Source organism: Procambarus clarkii, chromosome 22 (genome assembly GCF_040958095.1).
Source record: "Procambarus clarkii isolate CNS0578487 chromosome 22, FALCON_Pclarkii_2.0, whole genome shotgun sequence".
Lineage (NCBI taxonomy): Eukaryota > Metazoa > Arthropoda > Malacostraca > Decapoda > Cambaridae > Procambarus > Procambarus clarkii.
Genome location: NC_091171.1, coordinates 2575854 through 2587929, shown reverse-complemented (window position 1 = coordinate 2587929; position 12076 = coordinate 2575854). Strand labels below are relative to the sequence as shown.

General features: G+C 44.0%; 1 protein-coding gene across 3 annotated transcripts in view; it reads left to right on the top strand.

The window, feature by feature from the left end:
• Rab4 (RAS oncogene family member Rab4) overlaps nucleotides 1-12076 on the top strand; it is a 210642-nt gene that overhangs the window by 84944 nt on the left and 113622 nt on the right. The window lies entirely within an intron of this gene.

Below are 12076 nucleotides of genomic sequence, written 5' to 3'. Positions count from 1 at the left end.
GCTTGGCTCTGTTGTTGATCAGAATCCATCTGGAAGTCAATTTCCAGTTTTTATATAGCCGGTAACAACAAATACCTGAGGTAAAATAAACAGAATGGAGAAACTTTTTGACTCCATGGAAGGCCGTGGCTGTCATGAGCGAGGTCACGAGAAAAGTGAGCCTGCAGCGTAGGGTGGGCATCCACATAGTGGAGTCAGGATGCCACATGGGGTATACAGAGAATGGGAATACATTGGTACTCATTTTAAAACAAGTCCCATAGTAATTAGACAAAGGAATTTTTACACATTTTTAATTATTGACGCCGTTCGTGTCATGCTGCATACTCCGTATTTTACTCATGATGGTTCATGATGGAATGTGTGTGATCGGGCAACGAAACTGTTAAATGTGTGAAACATTGCTATGCTCAGAAATATAGTGTTCATGTCTAGTGACAGGTATATTATATTCTTAGCTCATTAAAACAGTTTTTGCTGTTATTATACAACATACACACATCTATATAAATAAAAATGTAAATGTTCGTTTGTTCAAAATCGCTAATCTCCGAAAGTTCTTCACCGATTCCTTTGAAATTTTCACACAACGTTTCATTCGCATCCGAGCAGGTTTTTATATACATACTATATAGATGTCATGTCTGTCACAGTAAAAAAAACATGCTTTTTTCTGAAAAACTGTGTTTTTCATGTGAGGGAAATCTTCGAAACCTCTTTACCGATTGCTTTGAAATTTTGACACAACGTTGCAATTAAATAGGCGCGGCTTTTTATATATCTACTATATATATGCCTCACCTGTGACGGGAAAAAACATGTTTTTTCTGGGGGGAGCCCCTACAGTTCCTGGAGCTATCCAGGCTGATATGCTAATGTCAGACTTTGGCATCAGTCATGTGTATGGAGTTCTTTGGGCCTACTGGGGACCAAGGCCAGAACCTGGCCCCCCTCAGAGAGGCAAGGGGAGCAATATGCTGTAGAAGCCCCCGTGTGGTTGGAAGCATTCTATGTCATTGACCGGGTCAGGCACCCAGAAAGGTAAGCATCCCAAAACAAACCCCTATTCTGGCGAAAATATTGCTACCAAAAGCCGAACAAGTGGATAGAACTCCCCAAACAAAAACGAGGAAAGTAGTGTGACGTCACCCGTTGCCGCGCTGCCGACTGCGCAGCTTCCCCTCCCCGGGAGGGGGAAGGGGAAGCTCCAGACCTACCGTGCCGGCGATCCACACCCCAATTCTTGAGGCTGATGCTATAGGCAGCAGTTGTGTGCTCTGGTTCCAGACTTTTACGGCGCTGTGCCTTGTGTGTGGCAGCTGTTCTCCAAGGGTGTGAGACTGTGGTGCTGGAGGAGGCAGGAGTCACACTGCAGCAAGCTCCTGGAAATATCGAATTACCTAAGTATTGGGAACAGGTTGAGGGCTACAGTGGTGTCCCCGGTTACATAATGGTTCAGGGAAGTGTAAAAGCAAATAAAATACAATAAACAAGTAAAAGTGAGTGAAAATAGCTGAGTGGAAAAGTTTGTTTTGGTTCTAGAACAAAAACAAAGATGACCGCCGCCGCCGCCACCACCACCACTGGGAATGTAGACACACCAACAGATGATGGTTTCAAAGGATTCTCACCACAAGATATAATGAAAGGAGGTGTTCTTGGCAGGTTAGAGATAATTGAGGATATGCAAAAGAAGTATGAAGAAAGAGTGCTTAAATGGGAAGAGGACAATGGAGCTCTTAGGAGTGAGCTTTGCACTCTAAAAGGGAGTATTCTTCAGCAAGGTAAGATTATTACTGCATTAACAGATAAGGTAACAAATCAGGAGGAGCAAATCAAGGAACTAGTGAAAGAAAATGAGGTGTGGAAAGTGAAGTGTGGTGACTTTGAAGAAATAAACAAGAAAATAGACTCATATGGTGAACAACTCCAAGCGAGCCTAAGGGCTAACATAGGGTTAGGCAAGGATCTTCAACTGGAAACTTCACTGACAACTCACATAGAGGAGGTGAATAAAGAACTAGAAAAGTATAAAGAAGAAATAAAAGCGACATATGCTCAAGTTGTAAAAGAGAAAGAGACTATCAAAGAAGTGTGCTCAGAAGTCAAAACCAGAAATGACCAACAAGAAGCAGAAATTAGGCAAGCAATTAGGAAAGAACTGGTTACCAACAGTAAACTGGTACAAAACACTGCAGATAGAACTAAGTCCATAATCATTTTTGGATGTTTAGAGAAGGAAATTTCATCTTGGGTGGACCGAGTGGCAGAAGAGATGAAAATCATAGAGAAAATAGTAGGTTTAGGAGAAGGCTCAAAGGAAAATGTCAGTGATTTTAGAAGAATAGGAAAATATGAGAAAGAAAAGAACTGCCCCTTAAGGGTGACGTTTAATGGAGTAAAAAACATGATGGAAGTGCTAAGAAATGCTTGGAAATTGCAGAGTGATGAGGTTGGCAAACTTTGGTCAATAAGACAAGACCTCTCCAAGGAAGACAGAGAAAAGCTGAAAATGAACCTAATTGAGGCAAAACGTCTAAATGGGGATAGAAATGAAGAAGACAGAAATTCTTTTTTTTTACAAAGTGACAGGGACTGGAAAGCTTGTGAAATGGTACATAAAAACAAAGCAACAAGATCAGTAGTGGAAAGGGGAGTAAAGAGCAAAGGAAAAGGGAACATGTTCCTGAAAATTGTATATACCAACATAGGTGGAGTGAGGTCAAAAACTTTGGAGTTGCAAGATATAATACAGCTTAGGGTCCCAGATATTGTTGCATTATCAGAGACGAAACTTGAAGTAAATATAATAAATGAAGTCATATTCCCAAGAGGCTATTCAGTTTGGAGACGTGACAGGAAAACTAGGAAGGGAGGAGGAGTGGCTGTACTGGTGAAAAAACACCTGAAGGTAAGAGAGTTAATATTTGAAAACCCTCGAGATATTGACATAATGGCATTGCAGGTCTGGAATCAGGATGATAAGCTGATAATTGTAAATGCCTACAGCCCACCAGCAAGCAACACATGGACAAAGGAAGAACTGGATGACAAACGAGAGGGCCTCATAATGGTCATGAGAGATATTATTGTACAAGCAGATAAAGATAAATCACGACTGTTGATACTGGGGGACTTCAACTTTAGAGCAATAGACTGGGAGGCCTATGAAGCAAGAACTGAGGACTTTTGGACATGCAGATTTGTGAACCTCATTCTGGAGACATTCTTGTGTCAACACATAAAGCAGGCCACAAGAATGAGGGAAGGAGATGTACCGTCAATACTGGATCTAGTATTCACCAGGAAAGAAGAAGAGATATTTGACATCCAGTACCTTCCTCCCTTGGGAAAGAGTGATCACGTCCTGTTAGACATTGATTATTCTTTAAGATATCATCTAGAAGAAAATGGGGACATTGAAACAGTTGATAAACTCGATTTAAGGAGAGGACACTATGGGGAACTTCAAAATTTTTTTAATGAGTGTAATTGGACAGAATTGTTGCTAGGCAGGGAAGTAAATGAAACGTATGCCAAATTTTTAAAAATATACGAGGAAGGCACACAAACATTCATACCAAAACAGAGATGCAGGGCCAGAAAACAGGATTGGTTCGACAGAAATTGTGAGAGGGCAAGAGACCAAAAGACACAAAAATGGAATCGGTATGGGAAGAGGCCAAACCCCCAAACATACCAGCGATACAAAGATGCGAGAAACAACTATACGGCAGTAAGGAGAGAGGCAGAAAGAAATTTTGAAAAAGGGATAGCGGATAAATGTAAAACACAACCGGGCCTATTCTACAAATTCATAAACAACAAATTGCAGGTAAAGGATAATATCCAGAGGTTGAAAATGGGAAACAGATTCACGGAAAATGAAAAGGAAATGTGTGAAACATTAAATGAAAAGTTCCAAAGTGTGTTTGTACAAAATGAAATCTTCAGAGAACCAGACACAATAAGAATTCCAGAGAACAACATAGAGTGGATAGAGGTGTCTAGAGATGAAGTGGAAAATATGCTAAAGGAGCTCAGTAAGAACAAAGCAGCTGGCCCAGATGGCGTTTCACCATGGGTTCTGAGAGAATGTGCATCTGAACTCAGCATTCCACTTCACCTGATCTTTCAGGCATCCCTGTGTACAGGAATCGTAGCAGACGTGTGGAAATAGGCTAACATAGTTCCAATCTACAAAAGTGGCAGCAGGGAAGAACCCCTCAATTATAGACCTGTATCATTGACAAGTGTAATAGTGAAAGTATTGGAAAAACTAATCAAAACTAAATGGGTAGAACACCTGGAGAGAAATGATATAATATCAGACAGACAGTATGGTTTTCGATCTGGAAGATCCTGTGTATCGAATTTACTCAGTTTCTATGATCGAGCCACAGAGATATTACAGGAAAGAGATGGTTGGGTTGACTGCATCTATCTGGACCTAAAAAAGGCTTTCGACAGAGTTTCACATAAGAGGTTGTTCTGGAAACTGGAAAATATTGGAGGGGTGACAGGTAAGCTTCTAACATGGATGATAAATTTTCTGACTGATAGAAAAATGAGGGCAGTAATCAGAGGCAATGTATCGGAATGGAGAAATGTCACAAGTGGAGTACCACAGGGTTCAGTTCTTGCACCAGTGATGTTTATTGTCTATATAAATGATCTACCAGTTGGTATACAGAATTATATGAACATGTTTGCTGATGATGCTAAGATAATAGGAAGGATAAGAAACTTAGATGATTGTCATGCCCTTCAAGAAGACCTGGACAAAATAAGTATATGGAGCACCACTTGGCAAATGGAATTTAATGTTAATAAATGTCATGTTATGGAATGTGGAATAGGAGAACATAGACCCCACACGACCTATATATTGCGAACAAGCCTGAATGGTCCCCAGGACTATATGCGAATGAAAACTCACACCCTTATATATATTGACCTATATATTATGTGAGAAATCTTTAAAGAATTCTGATAAAGAAAGAGATCTAGGGGTGGTTCTAGATAGAAAACTATCACCTGAGGACCACATAAAGAATATTGTGCAAGGAGCCTATGCTATGCTTTCTAACTTCAGAATTGCATTTAAATACATGGATGGCGATATACTAAAGAAATTGTTCATGACTTTTGTTAGGCCAAAGCTAGAATATGCAGCTGTTGTGTGGTGCCCATATCTTAAGAAGCACATCAACAAACTGGAAAAGGTGCAAAGACATGCTACTAAGTGGCTCCCAGAACTAAAGGGCAAGAGCTACAAGGAGAGGTTAGAAGCATTAAATATGCCAAAACTAGAAGACAGAAGAAAAAGAGGTGATATGATCACTACGTACAAAATAGTAACAGGAATTGATAAAATTGACAGGGAAGATTTCCTGAGACCTGGCACTTCAAGAACAAGAGGTCATAGATTTAAACTAGCTAAACACAGATGCCGAAGAAATATAAGAAAATTCACCTTCGCAAATAGAGTGGTAGACGGTTGGAACAAGTTAAGTGAGAAGGTGGTGGAGGCCAAGACCGTCAGTAGTTTCAAAGCATTATATGACAAAGAGTGCTGGGAAGACGGGACACCACGAGCGTAGCTCTCATCCTGTAACTACACTTAGGTAATTACTAGGTGCCCTGTAAGTACTGCCCTTGGAGCTTGGGGTTACTTTCCACAGGTTCCTTGGGATCTGCCTCTGTGGGTCCATTTAACTGTTTGGTTTTTCGGCCGCCCTTTGGGTACTTGGGTGTTTTATCTCCCTAGTTTACCTTAGGGTAAGAGGCAGTTTTGCACTGGTAAGGGGCGCAGGGTGCTGTGCAGCTTGTTGTCACCAATCACAGTGGCCGGCTCTGTTCCTTGGGGTATGCTGGCCTCTTCTGGGGTTTTGTTTTTCTTTTTGCTTTTACCTTGGTAGGGAGTTCTGCCCTACTTGCCACTGGTGTTTGGCCTCATCCGGATACTTGGTGGTGCCCCCTGCTAGGCCCCCGTGAGCGTACACGTCCCTGGGGTTCAGCTGTAGACAGTTTGGTAGTTTTGGGCGCCGGTTAGCAGTACCCACCCTGGGTTTACCTTAGCGCGAGTCCTCTTACAGTAAATACTCAGAACCTCGGAATCCCCCCTCGCTTCATGCGAGTTTGAGGGTTGTTCGGTCCCCTTGTCTCAGGGCAACCCTCACGGTTTTTGCCTCCGTTACGCTGCTTGTTGGATCGGTGACACTTTCAACCCTGAGTCCTGTGAGTATTGCTGCTTGCTGGTGACTCAATTTACCCAATCTGCGGATGATCTTCTTCGGGTACAGACTGCGCAGGCGTTTCATTCTAGGTTTCGTTTGTTGCAATGTGCTTGGTTGGTTGCTCACCCGGATGCACCGTGGCTGCCCCATTTGGCTTATAGGGACCCGGACTTGGGGGCAGGGTTCGCCTCGACTCTGGTTCAGTCCGCACCTCCTCGTCCTTCCCCTCCCGTTGTTCGTTCTGGTCCCCCTTCCCTGCTTTCGGCCCCGAAACGTCTGAGGGTTTCGGAGTCAGAGCAGGGGTTTAGTTGGTCTTGAGACTCGGGCAGCCTCGGGGGATGCCCCCTCCTGATGTGGCGACAGGAGGCATTCGAGTCTACTCCCCGGCCAAAACCTCTGGGTCTGACCAGTGGGCCCCCTTCTGTCCGGCTTTTACGGCTGTTCCAACATTATCTGGTGGGGTCAGTGCTTGGGGGGAGGACTCTGCCCCAGGTCCTGAGGAGGAGGACCTTGGAGCTGGGGAGGGGTTGACTTGGGGGCCTTGGGCCCTGGTGGACCCCACCTGGGATTTTCTGCCCTCTGAGCAGGGCTTACTGTTACAAGGAGTGGGTTCCCCCCCCCCCCCCCCCCCTCTGCGTACGAGTTGGACTTGGTGTCTGCCCCTCCCCTGGTTCGGTTCCGTGTTTTCCCGGGTGCTTCAGTTCCGCCTTTCCGGAGGTTTTCGACTTATCGCATCCAACCTTGGATGGAATAAGCCGAAAGCTGGATGGGGAGGGTTCATGGTGAACTGGAGGAAGTCCCATCTGGTTCCTTATCAGATTTGGACATGGCTGGGCCTTGTGTGGGGCTCTCGGACCGCTTCCTTGTCTCTTCCTCTGGAGTCTCTCCTGTGGCTGCGGTCCTGCATGCGTCTGTTTCTGGGGGGCTCCCGGGTCACCTGGCGGTTGCTCGAGGGGTCTATGCGGGGGCCTGAACTTGGCAATGCTGGTCTACCTGCCGGGTCGGGTTTGACTTCGTCGGCTGTTCTGGTTAATTTGGGGACGTCCCTTCCGCCCCTCTCTCGTGATTGCTGGGTTCGGACCCCAAGGGGCCTTGCGTCGGTTGCTGTGTCGCTGGCTTCCTCTTCGGGTTTTTCTGGGTTCAGTGCCTTGGTGCCTACCCAAGCCCTCGCTCGATGTGTTCACGGACGCGTCGTCTCTTGGCTGGGGCTTTGTGACTAGTGTTCACTGGGCCGGCCAGGGACAGTAGGGTCCATCTTTCCATCGAGCCCACAGCACGGTGCGGTTCGATGCGCTCCTTGGCTCTTTGGCACTGATCGCTTTGGTCGCCTCGTCTGCTGAGTTCTGGGGGTTCGGCTCTCCTGGCAGTTCACGTGTGGGGAGTGTCCAACGTCTTGACCGATGATCTGTTTTGTTTCGTTCCCCTGTCCACGGAATGGACAGTCGATGCCGACTCCTTCCAGTTGGCTTTGCCAGACGTTCGGATGCCCCGAGGTGGACCTCTATGTGTCAGCTTGGTCTCGGTGCCTCCCCCAGTATGTGGCGCACTTCCTCCGACTGCAAGGCCGTCGGGGTCGATGCCTTCCGGCAGGACTGTTTGAGGTTGGGGTTCCTTTACTGTTTCCCCCAGTTCCGCTGTTGCTCCGCGTCCTGACACACTTGGAGACTTACCAGGGAAGAGTTGTGCCTTAATCCACTTGACCATCACGACCGGACAAAATGAGGTGATTGCCGAGGCTATTTGAACCACCCCACCGCCGGCACTCGGATAGTAATCTTGGGCATAGCATTTTACCAAATCACCTCATTCTTTGGGGCACACGTGAGGAACACAAATGCGAACAAGCCTGAATGGTCCCCAGGACAATATGCAACTGAAAACTCACACCCCAGAAGTGACTCGAACCCATACTCCCAGGAGCAAAGTTATATATATATATATATATATATATATATATATATATATATATATATATATATATATATATATATATATATATATATATATAATATATATATATATATATATATATATATATATATATATATATTGTCGGGGTTTTCTAGTTCTCTCTCTACTCGATGAGCAACCATAGCTGTACCTAATCCTGGCAAGGTCGCCAATGTTGGGGTTTCTTACTCTATTCTTGGGTGAGCAATAGTTATCTCAAGGTCACTCACCGTAGCCCTGCGGGTCTTCACTCTATCCTCACGGTGCCACTGCACGCCAGGAGAGTCTCCCAGTCAATCTCAACCGGCCTCTGATTGAGAAAGAGTGGGAACACGACTCGTTCACTTGACTGTCATGTGCCCTCCCCAACAATCGGGCTCTACGGTTAACCACAAGGTCGCCAACTGGTGTTTTAGGTGGCCAGTAACACCTCAGTGGACTGGTTGAATTAGTGGTAGCCTTGGCAAGGTCACACTCAAAAGATCAGGAATCAGACAGGTACTTACTTTTATCACTCTTTGCTTTCCAGTATAATATAGCCACAAGATCAATGGAGGGGATGATACAAACACAAAGGTAGTTTTGTATTTTACTTAAAATGCATGAAAGATGTCACAAGGCCAAACAATAATAAATAAATCAACTGATCCTGGCAGTGGCCGGTAGTTCCCACGAATAGTATGCACTCACTAAGTGGCAACACCTCCCCTCCTCGTCAAGTGTCAAGAACAGCTGATCGCCTGGCCCCGCACGAAAGTTTATTGCTTGTTTTCTAGATTCACGCGCGCTGTTTCTTTAAGTTCTCCAATATTACTAGAAACTCGCACACTCGATATTGGCACAAATAGCACGTATTACTTAGTTACACTATACTCGGGCTCAAACAGTCGTTTCTACAATCAATGCTACAATGTCTCACTGTAATGGTTTTACATTGCCCTTCTTTCAACGATACATTATGAAATATTAACACTGGAGTTTTCAGTACTTTCTCTCGTGGGCGATAACGCAATAATTCACTGTACTCACAAATGATTAATCACTGCATGAACATAGACATATATAATGTATATAAATCAGACATCAATACATGGAAAATAAATAGTTTCTGGGCACGTAGCCTAACTTCCAAATACTAGCATAATATTATATATAATTTATCACTATATGTTCACATCAAAATCTGTAGAAAGATATACAAAACACAGTAAATTTATCACTTGTTCCGGGTGCCTGTACACACCAACAATCAACATAAGTATTATAAGTACTCTTGATAGTACTACACGGCAAACTGGTGCCTTACTGTGACACGGGTGAGACTTGCTCACGACATATAAAATCCTCAGGCTAGATAATATAGCCGACTAACATAGCTAACTAAAGGGGAATGGGGAGGGAAACTAGAAACACCTACTTCAACCTATCCTCTGATGAGAGTCGAGATGTAGCTCCTGGTCCTCGTGTCGGGAACGCCCCCACACACACGTCGTCGTGTCCTACCGGAACCACTCGTCGTCCCACCGTTTAGCGCGTCGTCTCCGTGCCCTCTTCTCTGCAGGTCCGTGCTCCTTCTCGACTTCTGGTAGAGTTGGAGTCGGTCTCCTGGCCGTCGACTTCTCCCAACAACGGCTGCCGCCTACGTCTCAGCTGCAGTCGTCCGGAATCCCAAATAGTCCTTTTCTTCCTCTGCTACCCAGTGGCTCTGTCAGCCACTACGCCGTCACGAACTGGTGAACTGCCACAGACGTCACATACGTCACTGCACGGCTTCACTTCTTCTTCTTGCACAGTACCTGACTGGAGCACTTGTTGCTCAATAACCGTCAGTTCCCTCTCTGGTTCAAAACATGAACTAGGGAAGACCTCTCAGAGTACTGGCAGACTTCAGGTGACGCGTAAATCCACGGGAGCGGGAAACAACTGTCAAACTGACAGGACCAATCGTCGCACGTCCAACCTCCTTGACGTGTCATGTCTGACTGCTGGCGCCAGCGCGGCGCGCTGCCCGGACCCCTTCCTTCGTGACGTCACTTTCGCCACGGGAGGTTTTCATTGGCTCCCGGTGCCACATTGCTGTCGGTGACCAATCCGGTGCCACTGACGTCACACAGTTTTGGCGGGGAATCAGGAAAGCCAGCGCCATCTTGGCTTCCTAAAGGGCCTATACCACAGGCCAAAATATTACTATTTCACAAATTTCTCAGCTCTCCGAGAACACTCCACTCTCTCCCATATATCAAATTGAAGCCTGCTACGTAGAGAACGCTCGGGAAAAGTGGACATGACTCTTACTGCAGGCGTGGGAGAATTATAAGGGGGGAACACCGTCACAATATATATATATATATTGGTGTATACTGGCAGCAGGTTTTCTTTCAAACATGTTTCATTGAATATGACCGCATATTCTGTATTAATTATTTTCTGGTTTAGGGCTTCTATCCCTCTAGAACCCTCTACAGCAGTCAAGCGTTGTATACATGTACACTTGCCCCCACGAAGGATGTAACCTTCAATGTAAGTACATAGGTATGACGTCGACCAAGCTGACGAGGCGTTTGACATGCCATCTTCAATCTGGTGCCCCTAGGAATCACATGAGACAAGCCCATGACATTACTCTAACAAGAGAAATGTTGAACAAGAATACTTGCATAATAGACAAAACCCAAGATTCAAGAAGATTACAAATTCTTGAGGCAATTCACATAAGAATAGAGCGACCTACCATGAACACCCAAATCACGGAACTATTTACTCTACCCACCATGAGAGTAAGGACAAGACAAGAACATATCGATGCCAACACAGAAGACAATGTCCAACATAACAGGCCAATTACACTGGATTAATCTTTGTGTTTAGATAGGAGATGCCTCGTATGGGCCAATAAGCCTTCTGCAGCCCCTATGTTTATCCCTTATGTATCCCCCCATGTTTTCACCTTCATTGTATTATCACCTGACCTAATGCGGGTATAAAATCAACTAGTATTGTAAGATCTGTTCACTTGAGAATGAACCATGAAGGTTCGAAACGTCGTGCAAATTATACAAATAAGTGTAATACACTCTATAGTAAATCACTTCTTTTCTTCACCTTAAAAGTACGAAAATGAGTTTTGGAGAACTCCTATTTCAATTAAGCCCTGATGCTAAGAAAATAGTTAGAGGGATAGAAGCCCTAAACCAGAAAATAATTAATACAGAATATGCGGTCATATTCAATGAAATATATATATATATATACATATATATATATATATATATATATATATATATATATATATATATATATATATATATATATACATATATATATATATACATATATATATATATACATATATATATATATATATATATATATATATATATATATATATATATATATATATATATATATATATATTGTGACGGTAACGCGTTGGTGTTCGGCTGTTTAAGGCTAGGGGTATGGCCTCGTCACATAGTTATAAAAAAAAATAGAAAAAACTGGAACTTCGTCTGTGGTAAGGTAAGGAGAAGACACACAAAACACAAGTAAACTTTAACAATGAAATTTTAATTACGTTAATTAAATCAAAACATGAATAAAATGCACAAACAAATTCTTATAATAAAATCAATCAAAATAATAAGAATAATTAGATGACACAATGAAAAGTTACGTTAAGGCAAAATAACAAGAAGTGCAATACAAAGTAAATGGGAGGTGCTGGAATATTGGCTTTAAGCCACCACTTCTCTCAGTACACGCTAGCGTCTAGCCGGGAGGAGTGGTGACAACGAGAGCACTGAACATTCTGCCGTAGGAGGTTGGGGCGACCCCAGACATCAAGTAGTATGGGGGGGCGAGTGCAGGTGCAGCCAGACCGGCGACCA